At 44.9% G+C, this 19,863-nt stretch overlaps 1 long non-coding RNA gene across 3 annotated transcripts; it reads left to right on the top strand.

Moving 5' to 3' along the window:
* The first annotated feature begins 611 nt into the window (after positions 1-611).
* Positions 612-19,351, top strand: LOC135284307 (uncharacterized). 3 transcript variants are annotated; one of them, XR_010349735.1, is made up of 7 exons: positions 612-630; positions 9,238-9,362; positions 13,478-13,606; positions 14,283-14,585; positions 15,870-16,013; positions 16,759-16,881; positions 17,945-19,351. It is a non-coding gene; the product is annotated as an uncharacterized LOC135284307 (long non-coding RNA). The 3 variants fall into 3 exon arrangements; XR_010349734.1 differs by lacking the exon at positions 612-630 and adding an exon at positions 8,298-8,325; XR_010349733.1 differs by lacking the exon at positions 612-630 and having other exon boundaries at positions 8,940-9,362.
* Positions 19,352-19,863: the final 512 nt, after the last annotated feature.

Genomic DNA, 19,863 nt, shown 5'->3' with positions numbered 1-19,863 from the left:
TTATTGCCTTGCCTCAAGCAGTGGAACCAATGAGCCTTGCTGCAGAGTGTCTGTAGGGAACTGCACTGCAGAGAACTCACAACTGCCCTGCATTGTTGGGTGGTCCTCATCTGATCCCCATCTGCAACAGCTCCCAAAGGCCTTTCCCTGCAGTGAGGTTGACACCTTCTATCTCCTCAACGTGCAGGAAATATAATAAAATCACAGGCCTTCTCCTTTTGGAGAAGGAAAAAGGGGTCAAAATCTCCAGATTCCTGGTCCTGTAATCTGTACAGTAGGGGAGCACAAGACAGGCCCAGTGATGTCAAGGTCTCGGGGGTTGATAGCATTAAACCCCAAAGGTATGTTTAACCTTTAGAACACACACATGAAAAGTGAAACACTGGTTCTTCCTTTCCAGCTGCAAACATTAATCTTATCTCAGGCCAGTTTGAAAGCCCCCTATGTCACAGAGTTCTCATGTGAGATAGGAAATAGATGTAAATTCCCTGGTCTCTCACGCCAGGGCTGAAATCATTTCCTTCAAGATCAACATCTGCATCACACATCAACCTTGTTATAAATGGCTGAAGTAAGGACAGCAGAGTTACACGCAGAGCCTGAGTCATACAAGGAAGAATACTCAAGGAGGTAACTTTCACTGTTGATTTCTTTTCCCTCTACCCTGACCATCTGTGTATATTCTTCTCTGGTTTTGCACAGGGCAGTAGACTGTAGCATGTGAACAGTCTGGTTCACCCTCATGAGATCTTGCAAACTTCTTCTCTGCTGTCTGTGGTGCTGTGATCGCCTTCTACTGCTCCTGCTTCATTTTGCAGGCTTTAATTCCCACTGGCAGGTTTGCCTGGTGCTGCTGAGCAGCACGCTTGGATTTTTGCTAGCCTGCAGTAGGACACCTGCAAGGGAGCAAGGGTGTAAAAACTCCTGGGTTTTGTGTGGGGAGAAATGGTTTAACAGCTTCACACTGAACTGCTGGGGGTATGGCTTTGGCTTCTGAGCTGTTGATGGGAGACCTGCAGTGCTGGGACTAGGACTGAATATCAGGGACAGCCAGATTAACACTCTGTATGGGGTCCTGAGCTGGTTTTCCTGGTTTGCTGTTTGAGCAGTGCTCCCTCCCCTCAGCGAGCAATCTGCTCCCTAGATTGTACCAAATGTGTCTGGGAAAGGTGTCTCCTACATGTTTTTGTTGCCTTTTGGATTTTGTTATTCTCTGGGCAAGCCCTGGGTTTAAGTTCCTCAGAGGGCATATGAGCTGCCCTGAGACACCAGGGAACACGTCGGGTCAGTCATTCATTGTCATCTGAGTTTCCAGATGTGCTCTTTGCTTTAGGGCAATAACACAATGGCTTGTGTCTGCATCAGTAGACATGCTCTGCAATTCCTTTGGTTCTGTTTTGAGACAGGAATGCCCAAATCCATAGAACCTGCATCCTAGAGATGGAGACATGGATGTGAACAAGTTGCTTGGCTTCTAGAAAGAAGGTGGCTGAGGAGGCAGTGAGGTACCTGTCAGGCACGCTGCCTCAGGAGCAGGCTGGAGCTTTTAGTAACTATCCTGGTGGCAGCTTTCCCCTCTGAATCCCAAAGCTGGTTTTGCTTTAGCAGAGGATAAACTGGAATGCAGGAAGGGCTGGATGCTCCAGATCCCACTGAGTGACCACCTGGAGCTGGGATCTGCTGCTGGGTGATCTTGGCTTTTAGGCTTGCAGGCCTCTTGGGTGTTGCAGAGTCAAAAAAAGGACATATAACCACAAACAAACATACAAATTTCCCAGTCTACCAACCCTTCACTGTCCAATAAATGGTCCCAAGGGAACTTGTAGCTGGTTTTTCCAGGGTCTGGACTGGAGGAAGGGAATAAGACTGAAATATGTGGCCTGGGAGCCAGCAGAGCTGCTGCTGTTCCTCTTCTGAGTCATGTCCTTTTCCTGATGAAAGACTAATGGGGAAAGCTTGACATCTTAAAGCTGATTTTGCCCTTCTTGCGTATTTCCCCTTGCAAAAGGAAGACCCCATCCTGCTGCTGCAGGCAGCACTGTGTTTGCTTGGCCTGTGGCAGGGCAGGGATGTGCAGAAAAGCAGTGATTTTTGGCTGGCAGGAGGTGAATGGATCCCTTTGTGCTGGGGTTGGAAGGACTGCAGCACTGTTTTCTCAGACCTGGGAATCTTTTGGTGAGACCCAGTCCCCTACAGAAGTCAGCTGATGGGGTTCTCAAAACAGCTAAATCTAAAGTTTTTCAGAGCTGCCCCATCCTGTCCCACACTGTAGAGGCCTCTGCTTTGAAGAACTGAAAGGATTTTCTCATTGCTCTTTCTCCCAGACAGATGCTTGTAATTCACTTCAAGCTGGAAGTGCTTTCGATTCTGGTCCCAAATGTGCAACCCCAACTTTCCCAGAGATTTAAAAGTTACCTCTAGGCCATTTTTGTGTGAGACATCACTACATCAGCAGTCTTTATGAGCTGGGGCAGGGCATGGCAGCAACACACTTGTATTTGGATCTTTTCTGAATTAGCTGGCTGGGGTTCAGCTTTGTTGTGGCTGCATCTATCACACCCAGTAGTAAAGCAAGGAGAGCACCATGTACTCTGCACTAAACTTTGTCAGGCAGTTCAGAATACAACAAAGAGATGAAGGAGGATGAGGCTGGTTGCAAATATTCCCCAGTAGTGACTTTTCCAAGGAATGCTCAAATTAGGCTCTTGACTGTCACAGGCTCTAAGAAAAAGTAAGAGAGATTAAATTTTCCTCTTGTCAGAACAAGCAGATTCATAGAGGTAGGAACAAGGCTGGGCTTGGAAATAAAGTCACAGAATTGAGTGGGCAGGGTGTGTTGGAAAGGGGTGAGTCAGGATGGCCAAGACACAGCTCCTGGTGCTGGGCATGAGGAGAGAGCTGTGTCCTCACAATCAGATGATGTGGCAATGTCCCAGGCTGTAAATCTCTCCTGCAGCCATAAACTCAAAGATAAACTTGTGCTTATGTTGCAACAGAAAGCAAACACTGAGAAGAAAAACAACTGGAGTGCTTGAAGAGGAAGAGAAAATTAATTGGTTTTTTGTTCTTTTCTGGAGCTCCTTGGCCCCAAGGGAGTCAGAGGGCTGGGCTGGGACCCCCCAGTGGTGCCATTTATCAGCAGCTGGGTGCCACCCCTGCCTGGCATGGTGTCACTCCTGCTCCTGGCCTTGGACTTGTGATTTCCAATGAGCCCGTGGGTAGGCTGCCTCTCTGTCTGTGTGTCTGTCCATGAGTCTGTCTGACTGCACTGCAGGATGGCTGCTTTGGGCTCCAGTGCATAAAGCCTCGTGGACTTGCTGACTGTAGGGCAGATCCACAAGTAGGAGTAAATTATCCCAAAGGGCATTAGGCCCCCTCTACACATCCCTGTGTCTTAGGACAAGATAGCCAGCAAATATCAAATTTCTTTTAGATGATTTTGAAAGAAGCTCTGCGTCTCTTTTTATGGGCTGCTCAGAGGACTCTTTTTAAAGTCTTAAGATCACACACACAGAATCACTGGGTTGGAAGAGACCTTCAAGATCATCGAGTCCAACCCAGCCCCAACACCTCAACTAAACCATGGCACAGAGTGCCACATCCAATCTTTTTAAAAACACATCCAGGGATGGCAACTCCACCATCTCCCTGGCACGTTATCACCCTTTATAGATATAAAAAAATCCTAATATCCCACCTATATTTCTCTTGGCATAGTTTAAGACTGTAGATGATTAGTTAATGCATGACAAGGCATGTCATTGTGTTGTTATAAAGAAGTCAGAGTGCTGGCAGCTGAAAATTTTAATACAACACCAGTTTTTGAGCTGAGGAGGTGTTTTACAGCTCACTGTGTATCTCAACATGCCACAGGGGTTTAGGAGATGTTAAACCACAGCTTTTCTAAGGGTTAGGGAAAGAGCAGGGAAATGATCCATTAAAATTTGTAAATTTATGTCACCACTGAAGAACATTTATAAGAACATTAAGCTGTTACCTTAAAGGAAACTTAGAGAAGGGTTAGACATTTGTCTGTCAGTCAGAAACCCTGGTACCACATCTGCCACACAGTGGGGATCCCTGGCAGGAGGGGGCTGGGGAGGATGCAGTGTGCTCTGCCTATCCATGAGATGCTGCAGAGAATTTCAGACTTTCTGAGCTGACAGGCACTGACCCCCAAGCTCTTCAGCTTGGGTGTAATTATTACCTGGGGTCTCAACCATTCTGTCTTCGATGTCCTGAGCCTGGCACATGAGTGTAATGGCAGCCAAATATCCTGGTGTTGGCTGGAACTTCTAAGAGCTCTGAACTCTGCAGCCAAATTGCTGCTCTGGTGATGCATAAACCTCAGGGAACTGCACCTCCTGCATCTGGGATAACCATGCCTGACAACAGCTTCCTTGTGGGAGCAGCTGGTGGTGGTACACAGGTATCTGATGAGTGAATCATTTGATCATTTGAATGATAAAAATCACTTCTGTAATACTTCCTTCATTGCCATAAAAATTTGTGGCCCTAGTTATATTTCAGCCATAAATTACTCTGTGCATATGATTAGCAAGGGAGTCCCTGGCAAACAGATAAATGGAGGTTCTGCAGGTAGGTGAGATTTGGAAAGCAACTACTACATTACTTGTTTGCTTTGTCTCATGGGCTCAAACACCTGGCATTTCAAAAGAATATAGATTTTCTTATGTCCTCTTTAACTGTAGGGAAACAAAGATTTGTTAAGGTCACCATGGTTTTTGTTTTCAGGGATAGTGAAAGAAAATGTGTGTCCCATCCTGGATTTAATTTACAGCTTTCTCTTTGATGATTCTTCTTCTCCTTTATTAAAAGAACAGTTATAACAGCTGGCTTTGGTATGATGCAGTAAGTAAACAACTTATTCTGATAAGTTGTTTTAATTTCCTTTGGATCTTGTGTTGAACTGTGATGGAACTGCTTTGTCCAAGATACTGTTGGTTCACAGAATCACAGAATAGTCTGAGTTGGAAGGGTCTCTTAAGTGAATAGCCCATTTGGGATCAACCCCAAAACCTTGGCATTATTAGCACCTGCTCTGACAACTCAGCTGATCTCAGATTGTGTCTGCAAAACCAGAGGGGTTTTGGATCTCTGCTTCTGTGTGTTCTGATCTCTGGGATGCTGCTGGGTACTGACTGTGCCACAGCAGTCAGAACCAGCTCCCTTGGACACACACAGTGGGTGCACAATGCTTGGAAATGGGGGCTGTTTCTCCTAAAAAGGCATCAAAGCATTCTGAGGTCAGAGGGTCACAACCAGTTCTGGTTTGGCACTCGGAAGAGAGTGTTCTAGGAAATGCCCTGTCTTTTAGAGGAAGCTCATTTCCAGCTTGTGCTCCAGCCCCTGGAGTTGTCAATGTGTATTTCTTGCAAGACAATTGTTAGTTGCCTTCCATACAGGAATTTTCCAAACTCTGGTATTGTAGTTTGGAAAAAAAAAAAACCCAAGACTCAGCTATGGAAGGAAGAAAAGTGCTTTATTCACACTTGCTGTCTCCCCAGACAAGATTACTGTTTCAGGGTTATTCAGCCAACATCTGCAGCACTAAACAGGCCAACAGTGAAACAGAGCACAAGAACAAATAGGACATGATCTGATCTTGTAGGGACAGCAGCTTCTTGGCAGGCTTCAAAATAATTGTCCCACCATTTAAATTAAAAAAAAATCATAGAAGAAGATGCCTAATACTTGGGAAGGTGATTGGATCATCCTGCAGTGACTGAATGAGGGAGTTTTAGGTGGATACACAGCTGCTGGGCCTGGCACAAGCTCCTGCTCTGTGTGCCACAGCACAGGCCTGGTGGGCAGCTGCTGGGTTGGGCCTTGAGATGTTCAACATCACCTTAATTTGCTCCATCCATCCATCCATCCATCCATCCATCCATCCATCATCCATCCATCCATCCATCCATCCATCCATCCATCCATCCATCCATCCATCCATCATCCATCCATCCATCCATCATCCATCCATCCATCCATCATCCATCCATCCATCATCCATCATCCATCCATCCATCCATCCATCATCCATCCATCCATCCATCCATCATCCATCCATCCATCCATCCATCCATCCATCCATCCATCATCCATCCATCATCCACCCATCCATCCATCCATCCATCCATCCATCATCCATCCATCCATCATCCATCCATCCATCCATCATCCATCCATCATCCATCCATCCATCCATCCATCCATCCATCCATCCATCCATCATCCATCCATCCATCATCCACCCATCCATCCATCCATCCATCCATCCATCCATCCATCCATCCATCCATCCATCCCAACCTCAATGATTCTAAGCAAAAGATCAGAATTGTCTGCAGTCCATCTATCCTTGGGGTTAAGAAGTTAATCTCTTCTCATTCCTGCCCTTGGTCACTCTTCTGCCTCCAGGGCAGTTCCTGGAAGAGGAGACTTCCTCATGAGATGTCCATGGGGGCTTAGCACAAGCTCTTTCTGCCTGCAACATCTTGGGTAGCTGTTGATTTCTTCTGCAGTAATTCACAGGTGCCAAAGTAAGAGTCGGGGTTTTTCACAGTAACTTCTCTTCTCACACTTCTGAGCAAAGCTGAATGTGTATGCTCAGATTAAAAGGTAGGGTAATCTTTTAACCAATATCAGAAAACACCTTTATCTTTTCTTGTGGCGCCTGTCTGGTGAACGGCTCGGCAATAAAAGAACGTTCTATGACCCAAAAATTGCTGTCACAAACCATTGGGGTTTCCCTTTTTATGTTCCAACCTTAAATTACCTCATGCTCTATTTTCTTAACGTACCAGATTAGCAGGGGAATTCTTACCATCAAAATGGAGATAAGTCAGATTTGGAAGCCAAAATCAAGGACAAAGTACACTGAGACCAACGGGCTAATGGGACAAAAACTCTTAATGCTGAGACCTGGGAAAGATCTTTCTGCTGCCTTATTACTTTCAATTTCCCAGAACATGAAATAAGATGCACAAGATATTACAGTTCCTTGAAACAAAAAGGAATAGAAGCCCAAAACACTTCTTGTAATCATGAATGTAGATATGAGAAACTGAGATTGCTCTATGTTCATAGTATTTGACTTTCATGTCTCCTGGTTCATTTGTCATGATGAGTTTCTGGGTAAAATTCTGCTTAAAGTTAACATTGGTATTCTGGGCTGATAATTCTGGATTCAACTAGAAGGGATTTTGTGCTGTCAGGATGGATCAAAGTATAAAATTCCTTGGCCATAGGAGAAAGTTCTTGTTGGAGGTTCTCTCTTTTGGAAGTCAAAATGGAGCCTTGTTCAGGAGTGGAGTTTGTGGGTTTATTGCAATATAAATACAATTTAATTAAAAAGAAGGAGGAGCTCCTTACTGAAGATATGAATTACTAGTAATTTTTTTCTATTTATCACACAGTTTATAGTCAAAGGATGCAGTGCAACTCTGTACAAACTAAAACTTCTCCAAGCAGTTTTTGGGTACAGATGATCTTTGCCTGTTCCTGACAATTCTTAATTATGCAGCCTATGTTACCTCTGAATTTCTGCCCTATGCTTGCAGAAAGCAGATGTTTGAGGAACTTTGTATCACTCAGAGGGAACACTGAAAATGGAAAAAAATCACATTATGGCAGAGCCAGAGGGACTCAATGTTGTATATCTGAGGAAGAGGTGAATATGAAAAAACTCTTGTGTGGGTTGGTATTACCAAATCCTGTTCTTGGAGACTAACCCTTTCTGTGAAAATGCATCAAGACAAAAGAAAAATTAAAATTTTGAGTCATATTCCCAGAATATTCCAATCTTCAGGGGTGCCAGCTTGCACTAGAACGGCTGCAATTCCTCCAACCTAGCAATCTTCTGGGAGCCTCAAAACCCCCCCAAACTGTGGTTTTTCTGCTACATTTCATAACTGCAGCTCGTTTCCTTGTGGTAATTCACATCCCATGTTTCAACATGTTCAGGCAGTCCTGGCTGAGCAGCTCAGCCCAGCCCGGCACCCAGCGAGACTCTGCTGTCATGGGCTGTTCCAGGGTGTGAATTTGGTGTCAGGTGGCACTGGGGACAGGTTGGGACTGGCACATGTTTGTTTGGAGCGTGACTCTGCTGTGGAGCCGCTGCCAGACTGTGCTGAGTGCCAGGGCAGGGCACTGGAGGGAAAAAAAACTGCAGACCTGGGGCTCAGTGCAAGAGTGACTGCATCACCCTGTGGGGGTCATTCCTGGTAATGATTACCCACTTCATGAGTTACCTTTGCCAATATTCAACTTCTCCAGAGATGCAGAAACCTCATCTGGATGCTGGAGGTGATTCTTCTGGGCCAGGGCAGGGTAACAAGGGCACAGGATAAGGGAAACAAGGGGTTTTGTTGTGGGTTTTGTGTTTTGTTGTTGGCTTGTTTGGTTTTGGCTGTGTTTGTTGTAGTGGTGGTTTGGGTTTCACTTTGAGGAAATGTCTCCAGCTTAATGTCCTGAGCCTGAAACATGAGTGAAATTATAGACAAATGTCCCAGTTGTGGAGCATTTTTTTTAACGCACAGCTGCTGCCCTGAGCTGGGACTGTGAGAGCAAAGCCCAAATTCACTGGAGGGGCAGTGTGGGTGTGCAGCACAGTGATCAAATTGAAGGCTGATCAGTTCTGTATGATGTCTGCTAAATAAATCCCTGAAACTGAGTTTCCCTAAGGGTCAGCCTCCACGTCTTCCACTACAAGGGCACAGGTGCTGCAGTGCTCAGCACAAACCAAGCACGTGAATCCTTCCAGAAACACTCCTTTTCTCCCAGAGCAAAATTTGCAAGCAGAAACTCCTTGTCTGGACTTTCTGGCTTGTGGATTATGTGATTAAAAAAGGGACAAAGTGCAATAAAAGAATGGTGTGGTGCAAGAGCAAACTGTGAACTGGGAGATAGCATTGCTGCTCTTAGATACAGCTAAGTTTCTGCAGTTCCAGCAGTTCCTGCAATTCCAGCAGTTACTGCAATTCTAGCATTTCCTGAAATTCCAGCATTTCCTGAAATTCCAGCAGTTCCTGCAAGTTCCAGCAGATCCTGCACTCACAGCAGCATGGACTTACCTGGTTTCCAATGCTCTGTACACACTAATCTGTACTTCTGAACCGAAAGTGAAAATGCAGTTTCTGAAAATGCAGTTTCTTGTGCCATGGTTGCTTACAGATGGGTGGAGCCAGTGAAATGGCTTTGCTTTTTTTTTTTTCTGAGATCCCATTGACTTCTGCATTTTCTGTGGAAGAGGAGCTGAATGAATTGGGATCTGGCAAGGCTGCACAGGCACTTGGAGAAGGGAAGAGGCATGAAGGCTTCCTTGGACACAAAGAGCTTCTGAGGTACTGTCTTCTTTACAGGGTCCTGTCCTCTTCTTTACAGGGTCCTCTCTTCTTCTTTAGAGGGTCCCGTCTCCCACCCTGTTCTCTTACAAATTCTTGCTTTCTTGTTTTGAAGTAGCCATTCAGAAAGAGGCACTGAAATGTCTGTGGCAGGAGGGACACTCTCAGTGTGCTGCACATTTTCTGCATAGGGAAGAACATTTATTGCTGGTGCTGGTGAGCTTTGTGACCAATTAACACCACATCTGTAGCCCAGACTGGCAACTTGCAGAGAGCTCTGTGTGAACTCACACTGATTGTGGGAATGCAGAAACCAAATAGCTTCCTCTTGGTGCATTTATATAAACTCAGAAATAATAGAATAAATGTATTGACAGCATTTTCCTGTTCATGTAATTCCTGAATAATTTTCCCAAAACCATTAACCCTTTTTTTTCCTAAGAGCTCCTTAGCATGTCTTGCTAATGTCTTCTTTTCCAAAAGTTCCATGCTGTCATGTTTGCAAATAAGGGAGAATTTGTCAGAAGGGTTGCAGGAGAAATCCCTGCAGCTCTTCTCCTTTTCAAGGAGCTGATTGTGCATTTTCCCAAGTCCAGCCTGACTAATGAACAATCCAGCCTGACAGCTCTGGATTCAGAATGAAACAAAACAGAACCAAAATACAAAGCATTAGTGGTTTTAAAATAGAAGAAGTTAAACCAGGGAAACACTTCATTCTACTTAATGTACTGCAGGCTCAGTTAAAGGTTATCAATGTTTTATAATGCTGTGGAAAATTTTTTTCAGAGCACGTGGAGGAAAGCCAAAATGTGCTTTACACTTAGCATTTTTGCAGAGATTTCTCAGGTTGCTCTCTCTCCAATGGCTTGTTGGAGCTGTGGATACAAACTGCAGTCATGCACTCACTCAGGAAAGAGCTGCTTTATTTCCTCACATGATTTTGTATTATTTTGTTTGTCTTTATTGCTAAGGCTTGTTGATAACAGACCAGTGAGGGAAACATGATAAGGAAAGTGATACCAAAATGATATTATGTAAATACTTCTCCTTTTCTGGGAAAGAACTTAGAGTAGAGAATAAAATCTGTAGGATCTTCTGAAGTTCCTTGAGTTTTATTCTGTGGCTGCCTTACTTCCTTTAATAGTAGTATTTTCTCCAAACTGACTGTAACTTAAGCCTTCCCCACAGGACCCTTAGGAATCCAAATAAATATTTTAGAGATTGTGGTGTCTTGTTCCACCAAGCTGGTTCTGACCATAAAACCTACAGAATAAATTGCTCCTGAATCTCTAGAGCCCAGGATATGTGGCTGGAAGAGGGGTGAGAAAATGCAGAGTTTACAGCTGGATTTTGTTTGTGTGGGGAGGGGATGTTACCCCTGTTAGGGAATGTTAGCATGTGAACCCTGGGGCAGCAGCTCTGCTCTGCTGGCTCCTGGGGGTGTTGGGGGGACTCTGCTTTGTCACTTTGGGGTCCCCACTCAGCTGTGCCAGAGGCAGAAAGCCTGAGGACACACACTGGAGAGGCAGTGACCTGGTTTAACTTGTGCTTGAGTAGGAGGAAACATGGGTCAGAGTATTCCAGGTCATCAGATTTTAACTGATTTTAAGAGAGAACCTTTGCTCTGCTGAAAGTGCTATTATTGCACTGGAGACTGAATTTTGTCTTTCTCTTGGCAAACATTGGAGTTATTTATTGTCTTGTGTTTGTTATGATGCTGCAGGGAGAAGGAAAAGTCTGAGAGTTTCAGGTGTTCCCTCAAATAGATCCTTTCAAAACCAAAACCCAAGGACCTTGTTAGGTTCTGTTAAATCCGCTTTCTCCTGCTGGTGATCCCAGGTGGGCTGGTTTGTGGGTGAGATCTGCCCTGGGGAGAAGCTGGGTGTGAGTGCTGGTGTTTGCTGAAGGAACTCCACCTCCTCCTGTTTGTTCCTTTATTCACCTACTGCTTGTTCCTGATCTGCTTTTAGGGTCTGGCTTTGCTTTGTTACAGCTCTGCAGAAAACTTCAGACGCTCTGACAAGTGAAAGTTTGTATTACTTTGAAAAAGAAAGGGAAACAAGTGGGAAAAAAAAAACGGATGGAAAATATTTTGTCTGTCCAAATAATGTGTTTCACTTTAGATTTGAGTGTTTTATTGAAGTAAGTTTAATACTGATGGCAGGAGCTGGCCAAGACAGCTGGAGAGTTTCCAGATTTTAAGACAGATCAGTTGGGGTGGACAGAGGTTTGGTGGATGCTGTTCTGGCTGTTGAAACTGAAGAGAAGAGGGGGAGAAGGAGGGAATGTCACCAGAGAGAAGAGGAAGGGACATGTCCTTTGACCAGAATGAGGAGAGGGGCAAGAAGACTCCACAAGAGAGGACCAAACAAATGAGGATACAAGACACAGACCTCATGCTGAAAACTCCTGGGAAAACCCAAATCTTAACCTCTGGGCAAATAACTCTGCCAGATGTGCTGCAGCTGTTCTGTGCAGCAAACATGCCCTGGGGTACAAATCCTCTGGAGGCTTTTAAAAGACAAGAAGAGCTGGCACTTAGGGACGTGATCTAAGTGGTGGATTTGGCAGTGCCATGTTAACAGCTGGACTCGAGGGTCTTTTCCACACTTATGATTCTGTGACTCCAAGATTGATGTCAATCCCTTGGAACTCTGCTCATCTGCAGGGTAGGAGGGCCAGGCATTGTTAACTGTGCTTTGCAAATGAGGAAATGGGATAAAGGAATGTGTAAAATATGAATGATCAGAAAGAAAATAATTAAAAAGACAGGATGATTTTTTTTACGGATGGGAAGAGGAAGATGAATTTTTTACGTACGGATTTTTTATGTATGAATTTTTTTATGTAAGAGAAAAGATTGTTGTTAATACTTGGTGGGGCCAGAGGAAATCCTTGCAGGACTGCCCAGGTGAGCAGGAGCTCTGTGCATGAGGTGCAAAGGTGGTGGTGGAAGAGGATGGATCACTCCTTGGAGGGTGCAGTGCCAGGGGCCCAGCTCTGTGCAGAATTCCCTGGATTTGCATCCTGCTCAGGGCTGTCGAGAGCCTGAGGTGTCCCAGGTTTTATTCCACAGGAAATTTTGCAGCTGGTCTCAAGGATTAGGTCAGCACCTGCTGGAAGCTGGAAGGGCATGTCCTTGGATTGTGTTTCTCCTGGTTCACCTGTTTCTGGGAAATGGGGTAGAACTCTCAGCAGGTCTAGATCAGCACAGACCAGGAGAGATAAGCATTTATTAACTTCTGTTGAATGTACAATTAGGAATTAGCGTATAACTAATTTGGAAATTTCCTCAAGGTACTTCTCAGGTAGAGGCAGCAAAAAAAAGTTGTTTTAATGAAAACTTTCAATGAAAAGCTCCCAGGAACAAAGTTTGTGTTTTCCAGAGCTAGGCTGGTGAGGAAAGTTAGGTGAATTTTCTATATTTTTTTTCTTATTTGGCAAGTATTTTAATAAAACATAAATCACAAAGTCGTGAGAATTTTATTTAAATGAAAACTAACTTCTGACTAAATCCAAGGATGTTTTGAAAAGAAATACCAAGTTATTGTTTGTTTGTTCATTTGATGTGAGCAGATATTTCCCATCAGATCTCCTAAATTAAAAACATAATTCGACTTGACAATAAATATTTCATCTTAGGCCAAGTGAAACATTCAGTCAGCATAATCCATCTTCCTTAGTTAATCTTCTGGGGGGTTTTGGATGACTTGAGAAAACTTTGGAACTTGGAAACTTAACTTTGGAAAATCTGACAGCAAATCAAGCTGTTAGTTGCTGCTCCTGTGGAGGGGTGTGTGCAGGGTCACTGCCTGGAGGAGGACGTGGACGTGGAGCCTCCTGCCCAGCAGGTTCAGGAGGGATTTCCCTCTTCCTGCAGAAGGACCTCGTGTCTCCTGTGTGCTTGAGCCAGAGGTGGGAAGGGCTGTGAGTCTGGCCCTTGCAGAGTGCAGCAGCAGCTGTGTGAGCAGTGAGAGGGTTCCTCTGCCTTGCTCCCATCCCGTGACCTGGGCTGGAAGCTCTGTCTGACATTTGGTCTGCGAGATGTTCTCTTTTTGTCTGGACAAAGACAACAGAGACACTGGGGGCTAAGCACTGCCTTTAATTCCCAACAGGGAGAAGAGGAGAAGCCTGCCCTGACACTGTGGAGGATCTGGGAGAGAGCCTCCCAAGCAGCCCCATGGATTCTCCTCACCTCCTGCTCTTGGGTTTCCTGCTCCTGGCTCTTGCTGCTCCCCATCCAAGTGAGTCCCTGTGTTTGACCTCAGTGCTTTTCCCTGCTCTTCCATAACTCAAAACCTCTGAACTGTTAGGATAAATTCAGCTGTGCCCAGCTAAAACCAAGACAACAAAACCTCTAAGGTGAGAAATTAAGGGGGTGAAGGTTGATGTGTTTGCCCTGCCACAGTCTCCTCTTTTGGGAGGGGTGACTGGGTCTGTCTGATGTCAGATGAGGTGAGTCCTCTCCCAAAGGACTGACTCTTTCCCAGGAGGGTCTGAGGGAGGAAAGCTGGGACACTGCACCCCGAGTGGGCAGTGTGGCAGCTCAGCTCTGAGCTTCAGTGGTCCTGGGATCTGGCAGTGTGTTGGAGGGACACACGGTGGGATTGTGCCAAGGAGTTTGGGAAGGAAAGAGGACAAGAACAGAGGAGCTCAGCAAGAGAACATCTTTCAACTCACCTCCCAGGCTGCCAGGTTCCCAGTTAAAAAAACAGTGGAAGTAGTGGGGGAATTCTATCATGTTTCTACCCCAAAAGTTATCCTGGGAACTGGCCTCAATACTGTATAAAATTTGCCCATTGGCAGACAACGTCTCCAAAGCCATGACTGAGCTTGTCCACCAAGACCTGTCTTGTTCTGTTACAGTAAACTGGGAGAAAACTGATGGAAAATTCTTTTCTTTGTTTTTTTCTGATTTAGGTATTGCCGTGTCTAATGCTGGCCCTGCTAAGGGGACACAAGGCAGCACAATTATGACAGTCCACTACTGTAAGCACTGTAACGGATGCACGGCCGAAGATGGGAGTATCAATTTAGAAAACTTCAGCATAATCGCTGAAATACCAAACAAGGCAAATACTATTCAAACAGCTGAGTTGGAGACCAACAAGTCACACATCACTGTTTGCTTTCAGCAAGCAAGTTCCTCTCTTGAAGGATTTTATGGCATCTGGAACAAAACTGCTTCAGCAAAAGTCTGGTGCGGCATCCTGAATTCTGGAGGTATGCTGTGCTGGGAACCTGGTTATTAACTGATGGAAAACATATTTCTGGGTAGGAAACTGAACTGTTCTGTGGGCAGACAGCAAGGCTTATGAGTGAATAAACTGGAATGATTGGGTTTCTTCTGTGAGAAAAAGTCATGAAGTAATTCACAAAAGTCAATTCAGCTCTTTCAGGTCAAACAGTGCTTAAAACTACACTAGGAGAGGTTCAGATAAACACTTTACTCTGATTTATAAAGATATGTTTTTATTTTAGGGTTTTTTTGGCAACAGCAATTCCCATGGTGAAATTCTGTGCCACATTGCAATGTGTAACTCCCACCTGCTTCAGCCAGAACACACCCAGGTCCAGCTTCAAGAGCTGCTCTGTGCTGCTCTTCTGTCCAATTCAATAAACACCCAGGAACATCTTTCCAGCTTCCTCACAAAACTGCCAAAATCAGGAATTCAAATACCTGTCAGTACATGGAGCAAGTGGCTCTATGAGGGCAAAACTTCATGGTGGCTCAGTCTACAGGGCTTTTATTTAGCCCAATCTAACAGACTTTTATTTAGGCTAATCATTCTCCTGTATTTAATTTCTGGCCACCATTTCTCTCCTGTATTTATGCTCACCACTGCAAAATATCTGCATGGTGTCACTAACTTTGGTGACACTGAAACATTCACAGTGAAATCTGGAAATTGCTGTAGACAGGGTTCCCTGTATCCCCTCAGAGGGGAAGGGGTGGATGTGTAGGTGAAGGCAGGAGGGAGTTTTCCAGATTCTCTTTGAAGAAGAAGAAGCTCTACAATGGCACAGTGGGGTGCAAGGTTGGTAGGAGATACTCTCCAGGTCTTAGAGATTTACTCAGCTACTACAAGATATTTACAACAAGCTACTTGCTTGTTCCTCTTCTGTGGTTCCTGTGGGTAAAAGGCAGCTTGAAAAATTTTTAGTAGCTTTTTATTGCATAAAAGGTAATGATAAGCTTTTTAAAGACGTTTTGTTATTAACTGCATGTGAAAACTTTCTTACCTTCTTCAAGTATTTTAATTCTTGATTCTCAGAACAACTCATCAGCTTTGGTGAGAAGGAAATATAATGATAGCGGTTGATTTGGACTGTTAGGGAATGAAACATCTCCAACTTGTAGCAATCATAGCAATCTCCAACATTTTGTGCAACATGATCCACTTTTTTAATCTATTAACCTCTTCAACATCTTTAGCCCTTCACTGAAGATCTTCTACATGATCCATATTTATAATCAAAACTTTTTTTACCTTTCATCTTTCTCAGAAAATGGAGGAGGTAACATCAGTACTGAGGACAAGAAAGTTTGCTGTGAAGCAGAGGCAATTCCCTGGCAACACAACCCTAACCTGACGTGCTACGTTCAGAAATCACATCCAAAACACACTGCACTGCCAATTGCTCTTCCTGGTGAGGGAATTCTCGATTAATCTCTTCTTGTGTTTGCCTTTTGCTTTGAGAGGGGTTTGTCCAGACAGCTTGATGTGAACAGAGTTTTACATGGGCCGGGAGATTCCTGTCACATTCATAATTTGAATCCACACATGCTGCAGCCAGCCAGTCTCAGAGACTTTTCCTTAACAAATGGACAGAGATGGACACAGGCTCAGGTTCCTGTAATTACATAGTGACAGACACAGGGGTGCTGAGGGAAGGGGGTACATGATGGGTGTGCAACAAGTTCCCAAGAACTGACCTTATCTGTAAGTGCTAAATGAGATTTTTCCTCCAGACTAAGAGGACATTTGTCAACTGAAGGTGAAATTTATATACTCAAATTTCTTTCATAGTAGAAACCCCTGCCATCTTCCTTAGGTCATGGACAAAAAGGTTTTTAAAAACCAGTCAAAGTGGATTTCCCTATTTGAACACTTCATCAAGGATGGGTCTCACCACTTGTTGTTGGTTATTTCGGATAAGATTGATGTTCAAATCTTATCATATCTCTTGTGGTGGGGTGACAAGAATTTGTTTTGAATGTTGATAAAGTTTATTTCTGTAAAATATGATGAGCCAGAGGCCCTTTGATCTCTCATTTATCAGTTCCTTCTCTATCAGATGGGGCCAATTCCTTTGTGTGGTGCTTACGAGGCAGCTCATGGCTTAGCACTCCTGCTTGATTCACTTGGATGCTCTGTTTTCTTCTGCTCTGCAGGCAATCCTGAATTTCTCACCAGCAAAAAGAACAGCCTTGGCATCTTGTTGACATTCCTGTTTCTTGGGGTTTGTGCAGGATGGGGCACCATGTTTTACTTCTTGCGGCTGCGGCGTCGCCAAGGTACAGTCTGACAAATTGTGTGCTGCCTGTGGGTCCCACACCTGGAAGTGGGAAAAGGAATAAAGGGTTTTCATCCGGGATCTCATCTCCATTGTGTTGTTCCTGCAGTTCTTAGGATGACTGCTGGGCTGACAGCTGGGATGAACTCTCCTCCTGTGGCTGCCGTGACAGTGCCCATCTGGTGGCTTTGTTGTGAAAAATAAGCATAGGAGCAGTTTCCTCACTTCTTCCTCCTGAAACAAAGGGGAAGCGCTGGCAGGGCCAAGGAATCACAGGGCTCAGCCTTCCCTCCATGGGATCCTGCTCCTTGGAGCAGTCCCAGACTGCAGCATTGCCGTGCAGCTTACCTGGCAGGGATGTGCCCCAGCCAGGACATCCAGGCATGGGCTGACAGAGCCTTCAGGAGAGTGGCTTCCTCTCCCAGCCCTGCCCACTCCAGAGCTAGCTGTAATTTAAGAATGAGTAATTCCCTAAATTAATCCAAGAGGGAAGTTTGTTTTGCAAACCAATATGAAAGGAGAGAGGTGGGACACACTCCATCCTGTGTCCACTTGGCTCCAGGGTTTTTGGCTCCTGAGGCTGAGCCTCCTCTCAGTTACTGAACTAGTCCATCCCCTGATGCTGGTTGTTTCTTTCTGAGAGCCAAAGGATTACATTTCCAAGTCTGAATTTGTTTCAGGAAGAGTTACACAAGTGCTTGCACAGCCCAGCAAAGGCAGCACAAAAGCAGTCTCACTGTTGTTACATCAATAGATTAATGGATATATTGGTGTGAGGGGTAAAAAATTTACCAGTAATGACTGCCCTGAGGTGCAACGTCCAGTGATGACTCAGGTCTGTCCTAGAGCCCCTCTAAGGCAGAAGTTGATGGGTCACTGCAGCAGGGCAGGGTCACAGCAGAGCCTTGAAGCTGCCTCTTTTGTGGAGCAAGGGGTGGCCCAGTAGCAGATGGGAGAAGGGAGTTGCCTGGAGGACTTCACAAATGCAGGCATTTTGTTTATAATTCTAACTGGAATCTACCAGTTTCTTTGGTGGGCTCACAGATTTATTTTTTTTTCTGCAGCTTCTAAGCAAGAGAGACAGGCTTCTGACAGAGAAAAGCTCACACATCCTTGATAACCACCTACAAGGGAGAAAACCCCTCTGCCAGCAGCATACTTCTCCTTGCTCATGATGTACAGCAAACAGCTGAACACAGACTGATTTTCCATGGGAACTCCTGCCCTTGTATTCCCAAATAGTCCTGTTTTCACAAAAGTACCTTCGCCACATCCACACACACAAAAGTACCACACCACATCCCCTGACTCTTGTCCAGCTCCAGGCCTGTGTGAGCAGCACAAGCAGCACCAGGAGCACCCATCCTCTCCTTGGCTTGGCTGCAGACAGCAGGCACCCCAGGGTGTGTGACTGACTCAGCAGCACTGAAACCAGCTGAATTCCCTCTGTGACAAAGTGGGAACAGCTCTGAAATGCTTCCCATGCCCTCTGCATGGCTTTCACTTGGTAATGCCACAGCAGCACCCAGGTGTCTGTATTGTTTGAATTTTCAGGTCATCTCTGCATCCACCAAAGCCTTTTGCACCACAAGCTGGCTGGTAGGTTGAATTGGAAGAGTTTGGAAGAGATATTTGATTTTGCCCCCACCTGCAGGCTGAGGACATCTCTGAGTGTTTGTTCCAGTGCAGGGGTGGGTGGGAGGCTGTGTCCAGCTCCCTCAGGAATGGCATTGGGTCACAGAGGCCTTGTTCACCCCAGGCTGAGCAGAACTCTGGTATCAATCCTCCTGACAAATGAGGCAAGTTTAGACAGTGTGAGATGAGTACAGCCCCTCAGGAATCCCACTGGGCACTTGGTATCCTTAAATCATTCCTCATTCCCACCTGATTTGAATAAATCCTCAGCTTTTGCATTGGTTCTAATTTACAATCAGGACTGTTGAGCAAAAATCAGTGGCAGCACAAGGGGAGAAGCAAATCCCTAAAGCAATGTGAATGCTTGTTGAATCACTGTTCTTTTGTCACACAAGCACACACACAGTTCTTGTTTCATTTCTGCTTTGATTGGCTGGATTTTGTTTCTTGCTTGTTTTTTCCTCAATGTGTCTTAACCATCCAGTCAGCAGCAGAGTGAACCTTGCCAACAAACTCTCTTGTGCTGGTGCTCAATATCAAATCTGCATTTTACTGATCCCCTTGGTGGTAATGTTTTGAGATCTCCAACACTTTGAACAGGCGTTTCCCATTTGATTTGATCCCTCTGTTCCTTGCTATCCATTGTAAAAATGCTTCTTGCTCAGTTTCTTTGGTTATTGGGGTCGTTGGAGAGCTCTGAGGATCTCATTATACATTTGTATGCCTTTGTTTCTCACTGTAGACTGGACTTATACCTTCTGCAATCCTCTTTCAGAGAATCTGTATTATCCAGTTTGTTGATGTTATTAATGCTTTTTCCTTGATGTTATTAAATGCTTCTTAAAAAAAAAAAAGTGTTTTCTTCTATTCTCTTTTTCTTACCTTTGCATTCCTGATTTAGATCTGATGCCAGCTCCAGTTATCAGGCTGAGTTTACTGCAGCTTTTATTTTGAGAACCAATAGGATCATCATAGGAATATAGAGAGAACTAAATTTTCTGTGTGAGTGACAGCAGCCACTTCTTTGCCAAGGCCTTTGAAGCCTGGGAAGGTGCTGAGCTGCTCAGGTCACTGGGCATGAAAGGCACTACAGGTGCCAGAGCAGCCAAGAAATGTCTTGTCCAGCACAGGGAGACTGAGGTCCAGTCTCACAGAGCAGTTCTCTTGGTGGACTGGTTCCTGCCACCCAAAAAACTTCACCCAAAAAAAGGAGAGAAGAAAGCAGCAGATCTTACCCTCATCTGTAATCTCTGTGCTTACAGGCCCTGAACTCACAATAGACCTGGGAGTCCTTGCATGGCCAGGCAGTGCCAGGCTGGGGAGCAGAGCTCAAATCCAGTCACTCACA

This window comes from Passer domesticus, chromosome 20 (assembly GCF_036417665.1).
Source record: "Passer domesticus isolate bPasDom1 chromosome 20, bPasDom1.hap1, whole genome shotgun sequence".
NCBI lineage: Eukaryota > Metazoa > Chordata > Aves > Passeriformes > Passeridae > Passer > Passer domesticus.
This window is presented reverse-complemented; position numbering and strand designations above follow the sequence as displayed.